The 14706-nt window shown below is 48.4% G+C and overlaps 1 protein-coding gene across 2 annotated transcripts in view; it reads left to right on the plus strand.

Annotated features, from left to right (window-relative positions):
• The first annotated feature begins 9464 nt into the window (after positions 1–9464).
• Positions 9465–14706, plus strand: part of IRF5 (interferon regulatory factor 5) — a 67198-nt gene continuing 61956 nt past the window's right edge. For both annotated transcript variants that reach the window (XM_075345389.1, XM_075345390.1), the window contains exon 1: positions 9465–9676. The gene's annotated coding sequence lies outside the window, so the exon portion shown is untranslated. The remainder of the gene's footprint in view (positions 9677–14706) is intronic.

Below are 14706 nucleotides of genomic sequence, written 5' to 3' on the forward strand. Positions count from 1 at the left end.
AAATCGTGAAATTTCAAAAAGATTCTCTATTAACCATCCTTCTAAAGCAATATGGATTACATTTGGGGTTTTCATCACAGAGCGCTCCTATTTTGTTTTCCAGTGTCATCCATCACAACACCCACAAGCTAGTCGCAGCAGCACCAGCAGTCCATACATCCCAACTTTTAACAAATTATGTGGCAAATTTTGACCCCCGTCCCCTACTCACATCCATTTGGAATTTGTTGCTAACCTGGCAGGAAATGTCTGAGCAACGGTGGCATGGAGGGACATTCATCAGATGCCTGAAACTACAGGGCTTAGCCCCAAATCTGGGACTGTTGGCCAATGCGAACAAGGCGACCTACAAACATGGCTCAATTACACCAGTTCTGTCAGGAGGGATGGGCTCAAATTGCTACCAACTATGGCGAGAAGCTTGTGGAAGGAAATCCAAATTGTTTGACCCAAGTCATACAGTTTAAGGGCAATGATACCAAATACTAATGAAATGGATGGAAACTTTTGACTTTGCAGAAAGTAATAAAAATGCATTAAAACATTCTGTCTCTCATTATTCTGGCATTTGGTAAATATAAATAATTTTGGTTCCTAATTGACCTAAACCAGAAAAGGTTTATTCTGATTTCATGTAAAATAGTGAGGAAAAAGATGCAGATGTGTCTTTTTAAATAGTGTATGTAAACTTCTGGTTTCAACTGTAGATAGATAGATAGATAGATAGATAGATAGATAGATATTAAGCAGAATTAATAAATACATTTTTGGAAAAAAATATATGACGTGGGGTCCCCCCTAATTTTCATAACCAGCAAAGGTACAGTATGAACTGGGGGTTTACTATCAGAATACAGCAGTTCGCAGACAAGGAACAAGACCAGACAATAACGGAGTTAAATTATTTTTTCTTTATAAATTTGGATGTTGATCAAGTAACACAAAATATCACAAAGAGTTTACCACAAGAAAATATACATACAGCCAGGAGATACCGAAAACAGTGTGCTGTCTTCCAGCGACACTTTACAATGTATCAGGAGACTCAGATTATGAGTTGGCAACACCCGGGATGTCTTTTGAATAAAGTTCATCTGGCAGCAATCTCCGATCTCCTGATGTGGGGTTTATACTCTAATGAATTTAGAAGACAGTCTCTATCAAATGCTAGCACATCAGCCCAGCGAAATGAGAGCCGGCCACCACACATCTGCACACTGTGGCCTTGTCCTGCATTCCCCTCTCTTTTGCTTTCTATTTAATTCCTGTCAGAGTCTTTTTCCCATCTTGAGCAGAGACTCACCCTCCCTGGTGAACTGGAAGAAACAATGAGACATCACATCCACACACTCACATCAGCTGTATTTGATGTGTTTTAGTATAGCCACGAAGCAGTGTTTTTAATGTGTTTTTAGATACCTAAGCTACTGTAATGCCCTTCATATAAGGTAAGTGACATAGCTTTTCAGAAGAACTATACTACATTTCTAATTGGAGGTATGTGTTAATATTCTTATTATTACAACTACTACATATTGGGATAGGATCTTGGAGATGGGAATACCCCTTTAACAGGAACAAGATAAGGTATGGAAGACAAAGTAAAATTTCTGTGATACCTGCTCGTAGGATTGCTAGAGAGGCAAATCAGAACCCCCGCTTGACTGCAAAAGGCAGTGTCTGGAATTGTGGTACATTGTTCTACTGCACAAATATGGGCTACATGGAAGAGTCATCTCATGAACACCTCTCCTGCATCCTCACCATAAAATTCAGCATCAGAAGTATACAAATAAAACACCTAAGCAAGCCTGATGCATTTTGGAAACAAGTCCTGTGTAGAGATGAGTGAACCAGAGGTTTGGTTTTCAAACCGAACACCAAATTTAAAAATCAAGGTTCGGGTTTGGGTGCTTTACGTGTGAACAAAGCTTGGGCAAACAAAGCTGTGCTCAGGTACGCTTGGTGCTCAGCCCTGTGCGAGCTGCTTGCAGTGATTGAACAGCTCACACTGGGGTAACAACAGTGAGATTGGATTTAGTGTGCAAAAAAAAAAAGTTTGAAAAAACCCACCTATCCTGACTGAAAGTATTCTGCTTATGGCTGGCTGTATGTGGGTGGAGACTCAAACTGCCAATCAGTGACTTGATCAGGGGTTTGAGTCAAGCTCGAGCCTGTGGAGCTAGGCTGGTTTGCTGCCAGCGAACCGAGCCTTGACGGAACCGCTCATCTCTAGTCCTGGAGGACCAATGAGGTTAAAATAGAACTCTTTGGCCACAATGATCAAAAGTATGTGTGGAGAAAAAGAACACAGAATTTCAGAAAAAGAACATCTCGCCAACATTTTGCTATGTAAGCTGAAGACAGCATGTGTGGCGCCCCTGACCTGGTCAGGCACCACTGAGTACTGCACCCATGCTGGGGACAGTACAATACAGGTAATCCAGAAGGCTGACCGAGGTGTGACTACACAGGCGCATAGTGATCAGGTCTCACACATGTACCTATGAGAGGACCCCTGGGGATCCCAGGAGGGGGAAAAGCCTTCACCTCCACTGGAATAGTGGAGGGGGCCAAAAGCCTCCATCTCCTCTCAAGGGGTGTGGTAAGAGAGCCTGGTTGCTAGGTGGCGTAGGCAAGAACAGGAGAGGAGGAGCAGTGAGCCGGTTCAGTGCAGTGCAGAGTCCAGGGAGCTCCGAGGAGAGCTGACCCCTACCCCTGGGGCTGTTGCAGTCTGACAGCGTCCGCGCAGTGGCTACCGACGGGGGAGAACGGTCACCTAGGAGTGCTACCCGAAACCCATCTCCAGCTAGAGAGAGAGCACAGAGTGGGAAGTAAGGAGACTGCTAGGGAGAACCAGGCCCAAACGGGCGGCAGATCCCGGAGCGGGGATAGATCCACCTTTCCCTGCTAAACCTGCCGGTGTGGGGCCCTCAAAGCCCACACCACAACACCTAAAAGCCGCAGCCACGTAGCCACAGTTAGGGCCCATAGTTCACAGGAGGCAAGCAGCTGGAGTGATCTGGCCCAGGCAACAAGCAAACGGCAAACGAAGGGGAGAGAGGCTTCAGCAACTTCCCTGGGTGACCCCCATAGGGACTAAAAGTCGGGGTTACCCCAAACCACCAAGGGCTAAGGAAGGCGAGTTGGTAGTCACCATCAGAAGTCAGCCTGAAGGATACCTGGTTCCCGCCTGGTTCATCCCAGCTACGCCCGGGTTACTCACCCTGCCACCTGAAGTGAGTAAAACCCCTGAAAGACATCCTGCGTGTGTGGAGTTATTCTGCGCCTTGTGGTACTACGCACCTACACAGGGCCCTGGGGCTTGCCTCACTCTCAGGAGGCTATTCCAACTAACTGCACTCACCATCAGCCCCAGGCGTCCCTCAACCTGCAGTGGCGGTCCCCACTGACCGCAATACTGAGAGTGGCGTCACGACAAATAGAAGATTCCCTACCTGTGACGAGATCCAGCCGAGTGGAGTCCCTGAAGGTAATGCACCGACACTACACCTGTGGGGCTTCACACATGCTGCACGGATTAAGGCCTCTTTCACACGTCCGTGAAAACCACACACGTTTTTCATGGACGTGTCAAAGGTACGTATTGCCCTCAGAGTGCCGTGTTTATGGCACACGTGTGTTCTCCACGTGCTATCCGTGATAACACACGGACAACAGGAACTTTCTGCTCACCTGTCCCTGACGTTGCTGTCCATGGTGCTGATCTTCGGTCTCTGGCCTTGCCGACTCCCTGCTGCTGCTGCTTCCGGCCCGCAGTGGAGTGACTATGCGATGAACATATTGAGTGGGGGTCAGAAGCAAGTGACAGCAGCGGCAGAGACAGCAGGGCTGGAGAAGGTGAGTGTAGAAATTGTAAAAAATTTAAATTTATTTCACAGGCACGTGTGTTTTCTCTGGTGTGTGTCACACGGATCACATCCGTGCAGTCCGTGTGACACCTGTGATGGCGAAGAAAAACGGGCATGTCTACATGTGGAGCACACAGGCACTCGTATGCTCCACACGGACACACAGTCCATGGCAAAACACACACGTGAGTGCAGAACCATTGATTTTAATGGGTCCACATGTGCTCGTGTCTCCGGCACGTGAGGAAACGGACCAAACACGTACCGGAGACACGGACGCGTGAAGAAGGCCTAAAGCATAGAATTCAGGGATGCTTATTAAGGTCCAATCTGTTGATTATTTGGAATATATGTTTACGCAGCAAAGCCCTTATCATTGCTTGGACTACAATGTCAGAGGCACAGCACTCCAGCATGCCCCCTCCTCTGATTGTACATTGACAGTGAGGTGCTAATCTATTGAAAGCCTGGTGTGGGCAGGACAACTCTCTCAGCTCTGCTAGATGGCTCAACCTAAATATTCTGATTGTGTCAGAATGGCTGCACCCAGTAATCTAAGTGATACATTGTTGGATTTGTGCCACCCCGGGGGTCTCTGATGTCACGGCGGTGGCTCTGAGCGGTGATGTGGCTGTACCGGGCTCAGGCGACAGGCTTTTTGTACTGGGGGGGGTAAAAATAATATTTAAAAAGAGGAGAACGAAAAATAAAATTAATAAAAAGAGTTGGGATGTTTGATTGTGGTATGGCCGGGCACTGCTGGTGAGCCCCAGGAGTTAGGTGGCGATATGCAGTGGAAGAGGGTTGTCCTCTCGCCCCCCCCCAAACTAGGGCTGGCTGCTGGGGGATGTGTTGAAGTAGGGATGGCGGAGAAGGGAATAAATCAGCCAGAGACAGGACAGGGAGCTTTTACTGGAGCTCTGCATAACAGTCCTGGACACTCTTTAGAGACTGCACAATGATGGTTTTCTCTGCCCGATGGGAGTTTAGCTTCTCTGTTGTGTGGTGATACCGTAGTGCACTCTTCCTGCCACTATTCCCCTACCTGGGAATAGATATCTTGGTATCCTTGGATTTCCAAGACAAGAACAATCTGGATTTATGATCTTTTCTGGCGAGCAAGTGACTGGAATCCTGAAGGAAAAGTCTATTTCTTCTAGAAGTTTCCAGGCTCACACGTGCCACTGTACTCCCAGGCAAACTGACCTTGAAGGCACCGATGACCTAGGGACTGATACCCTGAAAAGTGAAGCTGGCCCCTCCAGAGGTTTCTAGAAATCACCTCAGGACAGGACCTCTCCTCAGTACACTCTTCACTTAACCTCATGCGTTGACCAACTGCTCCTGAGTCCTGACTGTAATTTACCTCACAACTAAGCTCCTCCCCTTTCTCCATTTAGGGCTCAATACTCAAGAGTTGGTCCTTTCTCAAGTGGCATCCTCACTAAGGCTATGTGCGCACGTGTGCGCTCTGCACCGCACCTAAAAGGTGCGCTTCAGAGCGCAGCTGAAAAGCTCCGTTGTGAAGCGCATGGTGCCAGCAGAGAACGTGCGCTCTGCATGCTGCCTCTCCCTATAGACAGCATGCAAACCGCACGGAAGAAATGACATGTCACTTCTTAGAACGCAGCGATTTGAGCAGCCCATAGACTGTGCAGGGGACTAAGGACGCATGCAGTTACGCTGCGCTGCAGATCGCAGCGTAACTGCATGTAATACGCACACGTGCGCACATAGCCTTAGGCTGCTTTCACACATCCGGTTTTTGCTATGCGGCACAATCCGGCACTTTGCAGGAAAAACGCAACAGTTTTTTTTTTGCTGCCGGTTGCGTTTTTCCTGCATAGACTTTAATTAGTGCCGCATTGTGCCGCATGGCCTTGCGTTCGGTCCGGTTTTTGCCGTATGCGGCAGATTTAGCCGATGCGGCGGCCGGATGGAACGTTGCCTGGCACGTTTTTTTGTGCGGCAAAAAAAAAAACGTATCGCGCCGCATCCGTCCAATCCGGCGCTTTTCTCAATGCATCCCTATGGATACCGGATGCGGCAAAAACCGCATCCGGCAGCCACATGCGGTTTTTGACACTGCGCATGCTCAGTAGCATGCCGCAAGCGGCAAAAACCGGACGAGCCGCATGTAAAAAAACTTATGCAAAGGATGCGGTGTTTTCACCGCATCCGTTGCATAGGTTTCACAGCCAGATTGAGCCAAACGGCTCAAACCGGATGTGTGAAAGCAGCCTAAGGCCGGTTTCAGGTATGTGTGACATCCGTTTTTAACACGGATGCCACATGTACCCATGTTATTATTTGCTGTTACTCACACGAGCGTGTTTTCACACTGACCGTGTGACCCCTCGTGGCCCAGCACGCACACACGCAGGCATGTCCGTTTCTTCGCCAGTAGCACGGATCGCACACTGATGTGATCTGTGTGACATCAGTGTGACACATACCGGAGAAAACACGGGGTTTTTTTAATAAAAAGATTTTCTATATTTACCTCTCTCCAGCGATGTTGTCTCCGGCTCTGCTGCCTCCTGCTCCTGACCCCCGCTCATTATACTCACTGAATATTCAGTGCTCTGTGGAGCTGGAAGCGGGGACAGCAGTGGGGACTTCAGTGCCAGGGACCGCATCGCTGGGGACAGGTGATTATACAGCAAAGTGTGTGTTCAGTGTATACCTGCATGTACGCTATGTGTGTGTATGTGCTCGGTGAATCAATGTGTGTCTGGTGTGTGTGTGTGTGTGTGTGTGTGTGTGTGTGTGTGTGTGTGTGTGTGTGTGTGTGTGTGTGTGTGTGTGTGTGTGTGTGTGTGTGCGTGTGCGTAGTTGGAGGCTTGAACATCGAGGGGACAGCATCAGGGACTCATCACAGTTCCCAATGAACTCTGATGAACCTGTGAAGCAGTAGCACGGGTTTCGCAGGAGTCATCAGGATCTCATCAGAGTTCATTGGGAACTCCAATGACCTCCTGGATGTCACTGTGCCTTGCAGAATACTCACCTGTCCCTGCAAAGCTGTCCTCGGCAGTGCTGTCCTCGGCGGTGCTCCGGCTTCCAGGTCCTGAGTGCGGTGAATAATCGATGACTATAATGAACGGGGGTCAGGAGCAGGAGGCAGCAGAGCCGAAGACAGCAGATAAATATGGAAAATCTTTTTATTTCACAGACCCGTGTTTTCTCCGGTACCTGTCACGAGTATGCAAACACGGATGTCACGCGTATGCAAACACGGATGTCGCACGTGACTGGTACCCGATTAAACACGGTCGTCTGAAACCGGTCTAAGGGAGTGTATGAAAATGTGTGTTTTTGTGAGCAGCAGAGATAGCCAAATCCCCATTAAGGCTTACAATACATGTTAAACAGATGGCAATATGCATGTAGTTATATGTGGCGACTAGGCACAGGGTGCCACAGATTCAGGATATCTTTGCCTACATCATGCTGCTCTCAAATGAGGTAGCAAAAACCAGCTGGCAGATTCCCTTTAAGCATGGGGGAGCATCAATCATGCTTTGGTGCTGTATTGCAGTCACTAGCACAGGTAGAGGGAAGAATAGATTCAATACATTTTCAAAAAATTCTTGATGCAAACAACACCATCTGTAAATAAGCTGCACACATACCTGTACACCGGTCACCACATAACTATACACTGGTAACTAGAAGGGCTGCACGCATACCTGTATAATTGTCACTAAACTGGCTGCACGCATACCTGTACACTGGCCATTACATGGACTGCACAACATAACTAAACATTGGTCACTACACGGGCTGCACGCATACCTGTACACTGGTCACTACACGGGCTGCACGCATACCTGTACACTGGCCATTACATGGACTGCACGCATACCTGTACACTGGTCACTACACGGGCTGCACGCATACCTGTACACTGGTCACTACACGGGCTGCACGCATACCTGTACACTGGTCACTACACGGGCTGCACGCTTACCTGTACACTGGTCACTACACGGGCTGCACGCTTACCTGTACACTGGTCACTACACGGGCTGCACGCTTACCTGTACACTGGTCACTACACGGGCTGCACGCATACCTGTACACTGGTCACTACACGGGCTGCACGCATACCTGTACACTGGTCACTACACGGGCTGCACGCATACCTGTACACTGGTCACTACACGGGCTGCACGCATACCTGTACACTGGTCACTACACGGGCTGCACGCTTACCTGTACACTGGTCACTACACGGGCTGCACGCATACCTGTACACTGGTCACTACACGGGCTGCACGCATACCTGTACACTGGTCACTACAGGGGCTGCACGCATACCTGTACACTGGTCACTACAGGGGCTGCACGCATACCTGTACACTGGTCACTACACGGGCTGCACGCATACCTGTACACTGGTCACTACACGGGCTGCACGCTTACCTGTACACTGGTCACTACACGGGCTGCACGCATACCTGTACACTGGTCACTACACGGGCTGCACGCATACCTGTACACTGGTCACTACACGGGCTGCACGCATACCTGTACACTGGTCACTACAGGGGCTGCACGCATACCTGTACACTGGTCACTACACGGGCTGCACGCATACCTGTACACTGGTCACTACACGGGCTGCACGCATACCTGTACACTGGTCACTACACGGGCTGCACGCATACCTGTACACTGGTCACTACACGGGCTGCACGCACACCTGTACACTGGTCACTACAGGGGCTGCACGCACACCTGTACACTGGTCACTACACGGGCTGCACGCACACCTGTACACTGGTCACTACACGGGCTGCACGCATACCTGTACACTGGTCACTACACGGGCTGCACGCACACCTGTACACTGGTCACTACAGGGGCTGCACGCACACCTGTACACTGGTCACTACACGGGCTGCACGCATACCTGTACACTGGTCACTACACGGGCTGCACGCATACCTGTACACTGGTCACTACACGGGCTGCACGCATACCTGTACACTGGTCACTACACGGGCTGCACGCATACCTGTACACTGGTCACTACACGGGCTGCACGCATACCTGTACACTGGTCACTACACGGGCTGCACGCATACCTGTACACTGGTCACTACACGGGCTGCACGCATACCTGTACACTGGTCACTACATGGGCTGCACGCATACCTGTACACTGGTCACTACACGGGCTGCACGCATACCTGTACACTGGTCACTACATGGGCTGCACGCATACCTGTACACTGGTCACTACACGGGCTGCACGCATACCTGTACACTGGTCACTACACGGGCTGCACGCATACCTGTACACTGGTCACTACACGGGCTGCACGCATTCCTATACATTGATCACTACATAAGCTGCATACCTAATTGTACTCCAGTCACCACACATGTTGCTTCCATAAATGTACTCCAGTGACTGCATAGTCCACACTGATCACCACACAATCTGCACACACAAGTACACTGGTCCCTACAAACGTTGCATACATGAATATGCACCAGTCACTGCACAGCTTATTTTCGGGCGCCACCATTTCCGGAAGGGCGGGGAGGGGTGTCTCACCTGTAGCCAGGCTGCGCCCTCCTCCACTTCTCCCTGACAAGAAGCTTGGACCAGGAAGTGACTCCCCCTCCTTCTGCTTTCACATGTAGCTTCTGCTTTTTTGTTTGTTTGCTGTGTTCAGTGAATGTTTGAGTCACGTCCCCTCCATTGTGTGCAGCGCCCTCCTGCAGCATGAGGAACCGGAGGCTCAGCTGAGGCACTGCCGCTCCTGCCGATAGTGGAGTCACCTGCACAGGTAGGAGCCCACTGTGGGCCGCGGGATACCGGGGGCACGGGGGGAGGGGGGTAACCAGCCACTTGTTACCTGGCCTCCTGTACAGTGTCCTATGTGCGTGGACGGGGGGTGTGAACGGGGTGTATGGGGGGGGGGGGGTGGAATGACTGTGGGGAGTTTGTACGGGGGAAGGAGGGCAACAACTGTGGGGTGTCTATACTGGGGGGTAACTGCGTTCTCTACTGGGGTGAATGGGGACTGTGGGTGCACATCTACGGGGGGGCTGTATGTGTGGGGAAGGATGTTCTGGTTAACCCCTTCAGCCCCGGGGCACTTTCCGTTTTTGTTTTTTGCTCCCCTTCTTCCGAGAGCCGTAACTTTTTTTTATTTTTCCGTCAATCTTGCCATATGAGGGCTTGTTTTTTGCGGGACAAGTTGTACTTTTAAATGAAACCATAAGTTTTACCATATGGTGTACTGGAAAACGGCAAAAAAATTCCAAGTGTGGAAAAATTGCAAAAAAAAGTGTGATGGCACAATAGTTTTTGGGATGTTTTATTCACGGTGTTCACTATATGGTAAAACTGATGTGTGGGTATGATGCCTGAGGTCGGTGCGAGTTTGTAGACACCAAACATGTATAGGTTTACTGTATCTAAGGGGTTAAAAAAAATTCACAAGCTTGTCCAATAAAAGTGGCGTACGTTTTGCGCCATTTTCCGAAACCCATAGCGTTCTCATTTTTTGGGTTTTATGGCGCAATGACTGCTTATTTTTTGCGTCTCGAGCTGATGTTTCTAATAGTAGAATTTTTGCGCAGATGCTACATTTTGATCACCTGTTATTGCATTTTGCGTAAAACTTGCGGCGACCAAAAAACGTAATTTTGGCGTTTGGAATTTTTTTGCCACTACGCCGTTTACCAATCAGATTAATTGATTTTATATTTTGACTGGGCATTTCTGAACGCAGCGATACCAAATGTGTGTGTTTATTTTTTTACCCTTTTAAACTTCAATGGGGGGAAAGGGGGGTGATTTGAACTTTTTTAGTGTGTTTTGTTTTGTTTTTTTTAAATTTTTTTTTTTTACTTTTATTTTACTAGTCCCCCTAGGGGGCTATAGCGATCAGCAATCCGATCGCTATCTGCTGATCACAGCTATACCGCTGTAAACAGCAGAAATAGTCACTTTCTTTTTTCCTCTGCTCCTGGCCGAGGAAAAACGAAAGTGAAACTTCGTAGCTGCAGGCGTCATCACATGACCCTGTGCTACGATGGCAACCATCGAACGTCACGTGATCACTCACGTGACTTCCGGTGGGGGCAGCGGTAAGTAAAAACATGGCCGTGCACATTTAGATCTCGCTGCCAGACTTTGGCAGCAAGATCTAAGGGGTTAATGTTCCGGGTGGAATGCGATTCCACTCGTAACATGCAGGCACACATGTCAGCTGTTGAAAACAGCTGATATGTGTGCCGATCCACGCCGCCTGCCCGTGGCAGGGGGCGGGGCTTAACGGGACACTCTCCATGACGGAAATATCCGTCCATGGTCGTGAAGGGGTTAAACCTGAGGTATATGGTGAGGGGGACTGCACGATGTCTGAGGTAATTAAAAAACTTTGTAGAATATAATTTTTTTTTAATTTTTTTATTACAAATAGAATTTAAAGGGAAGGTGTCGCTTTTTTATTTTTGTATTGATAATAGTGATTATGGAATCAAGTATTTTTATTTGAAAATTAAATTCACTGTTTATTTACTTTTAATTTAATTTATAGTTTTACTGACACACTGGGCGCTGCCATCTTGGATTTGCTGTGAATAACGACAGTTACCTCCTTTATGGCAGCGCCCAGGGCATTCACTCTGACAGTCGGACTCCGACCCCTAGACTTAATACAGAGATAGTGTCTGCTGTGAAATGGATGCGCCATCTTTGTGGAGCACACAGCGTATGCAGTGATCGCGGCATGACATCTGTAGTGCAGTGCTGCTCAGGCTGCAGATCACCCCTCCTCGCCATATGTCACCTCAGACCTCCAATCCCTGCCGACAGCACAATATATGGGGGTGCGGGATACATCATGGCATGGGGAAACAGCCAGCGGGGCATGGGAAAACAGCGAAGCACTATGCAGCTGGCATTAGTGACACTTTAGACCTATTAGGATCACTCTGCTGTCACCAACAAAATGGCTCCGCACTGTGATCCTAAACTTCATTCTCTGTTATCCTTTTGGAAACCCCCAGATTGGGAGTGGAGCTGTGACATCACACACAGGAGAGCAGATTCTGCCCACTTTTACTGCAGCTGTAATGTGAGCTAGATCTACAGTAGCTCTACAGCAGGATTTCAGCTGCTGCCCCCTAGTGTTTGAGTGGAAAATATCAAACTTAATTTTTTTTAATATTTTTCTCAATTATAAACAAATATATTATTTAAACATAACATTAATACTTTACATTTTTTTCAGTTATTGAATGCAATTTTTTTTTTTTGACGACCCCTTCCCTTTAATTTATATTTTTCAGTGTTCCTAAATGTAAAATGCACCATTAATAAAGGTTTGTAAGATTTCTACCCCGCCGTTCCTCATTTCATCTTCTTGTGGTGACCTCACCTAACTTTCTAAGACTCCTGAGTGGCGAATCTGTCTCTGCATTCCACGAGAAATACCGGTCGGCACCGCTGGGAGCGGATGTGATTTGATGTGTATTTGGACTATTGCTAGATCTGGTACTTGGTTACCAAAGTAACACAAAAGTGTCTATATACTATCTTGTAGGTTCTGGCCATGTGACTACTTGTCTGTCTGCCTTCTGTTTTATCCTTGTGTTGCCAAATAATGAGCTAAAGGTACCATCACACATAGTGAGATCGCGGCTGAGTCACCGATTCTGTGACACAACGACCTCGTCCACGATCTCGCTACGTTTGACACATAGCAGCGACCAGGCCCCTGCTGTGAGATCGCAGGTCTTGTCGGAATGGCCTGGACCATTTTTTTGATCGTCGAGGTCCTGCTGCATCGGTGTGACAGCCTCAATCCGGCTGTGAAACCTATGCAACGGATGCGGTGAAAACACCGCATCCTTTGCATAAGTTGTTACATGCGGCCGGTCCGGTTTTTTCCGGTTGCGGCACGCTACTGAGCATGCGCAGTGGAAAAAACCGCATGCGGCGGCAGGATGCGGTTTTTGCCGCATCCGGCATCCATAGGCATGCATTGAAAATGCGCCGCAGCGGCCGGATGCGGCGTGATGCGGTTTTTTTTTTGCCGGAGCAAAAAACGTTGCAGGGAACGTTCTATCCGGCCGCCGCATTTATTTATTTTGCCGCATCCGGAAAAAAACGGATGCACCGCAAAGCCATCAGGTACAATCCGGTTACAATGCAAGTCTATGGGGATAAACCGGATGCGATACCGCATCCGGTTTACCCGTTTTTTTCCGGATTGTACCTGATGGGGAAAAAACTGATGTGTGAAAGTAGCCTTACCAATGACCTCATTGACAACTCAGAGCTCAGACACGTACCACCGAGACTGTTATACAGGGCGCTACAGTCGCTGTATCGTTGCTGCGTCGTTGGGAAGATTAGACTGTTTGACATCTTACCAGCGATCCCTACTAGGTCGTATCGTTTTCGGGATCGCTGGAAAGTCATTAAATGTGATGGGGGCTTAAGGCACAATGTGATCTCTCCATTTGTGGTGATCTGTCTGTGACTGTAGTTCCAGGTTTTAATGTGACTGTTGGGGGGTCCAGTGATTTTTGAGGGAGAATAGATGCTGAAAGGGTTTGGAGCCTGTAAAGCAAATTGTACAATGCGCAGTTCTGCCACTTTGTGATATGCTTGGTGTTTCTAGGAGATGTTTGCTGTCAGTGAATGGGAACACTGAAATGCAGAGATCAGTGCTCCACCAGGGGTGCTGCTCAGTGCTGGGCTCAGGTGTTTCCACCGATCTATAAATATTTCTCTGTGGTGAAGAACTGAAACCTTTCTGAAAGTGTAACATGACATTACACAGCAATGGAGGGTATCCTGTTTATTAGAGGGGTTTTCCAGCTCATTGAAAACATTTTTCCAAAGCTTAGAATGGTGTAAATTGAAGAAAAAGCATTTTACCAATCTCCTGCCACTCCCATGTAATGGCTGTACCAGTCACGTCCTCCTTGGACCCCATAGTACAGAAACCGGTGTGGAATCTGTAAGGCGAGTACTACTGAGCTTGTAACTTTCAACCATTAGAAACTCTTGGTCTGTTTTTAATTTTATTTTTAAAAAAGAAAAAACATTTCACAAAACCTATCCATGGGCCAAAGTGAGAAGGCGTTATATGGGGCAGGGGTTGGATGTGTGTAATGGCATCATAAAACCTTATTATGAAATAGAAAAGGCGCAGTCTATTGGGGCAATGGTAAAACTTGCCATCCTAACTTATGTGCCGAGTGTAAAGCTATGTGCCCACGGGAGCTTGTTTCTGCGGATTTTGCCGCGGAAAACCTGCGGATTTTTTTCATTTTTTTTTTTTTTCCATATAAATCCGCAGGTTAAGCATGTACAGACACTCCCCATGTTGTCCTATGGGACGTGGGGAGTGTCTGTGTCCACGCTGCGGAAAGTGCGGCTGCGGAACATGGTGCAGATGTCCAGAAGCTGCACGTAATTGCATGTCAATTATTCCTGCGGAAATCCCGGCCCTCCGCTATGGAGATAGAGGCCAGGACGTCCGCAGGTAATTCGCATGAAAGTCCGCAGGTTTACCGCAACTATATCGCTGGAATCCCGCAGCTAAAAATAGCTGCGGATGCCGGCGGGCAGCTGCGGGAAACATGCGGCCGTACCTGCGGATACATCAGCAGCTACAAACTCCCGTGGGCACATAGCCTAAACATTAAAGGGAATCTGTCATCAGGTTTATGACACCTAATCTGAGAGGGGCTGAGATCCTGAGTGCAGCGATATGTCACTTACTGGGTTGCATAGTGTAGTTTTTTTTTCCCTTGCATACTTGGTGCAGATTTTTTTTTTTTTTCTGCACCA

Source organism: Anomaloglossus baeobatrachus, chromosome 4 (assembly GCF_048569485.1).
Source record: "Anomaloglossus baeobatrachus isolate aAnoBae1 chromosome 4, aAnoBae1.hap1, whole genome shotgun sequence".
Taxonomy (NCBI): domain Eukaryota; kingdom Metazoa; phylum Chordata; class Amphibia; order Anura; family Aromobatidae; genus Anomaloglossus; species Anomaloglossus baeobatrachus.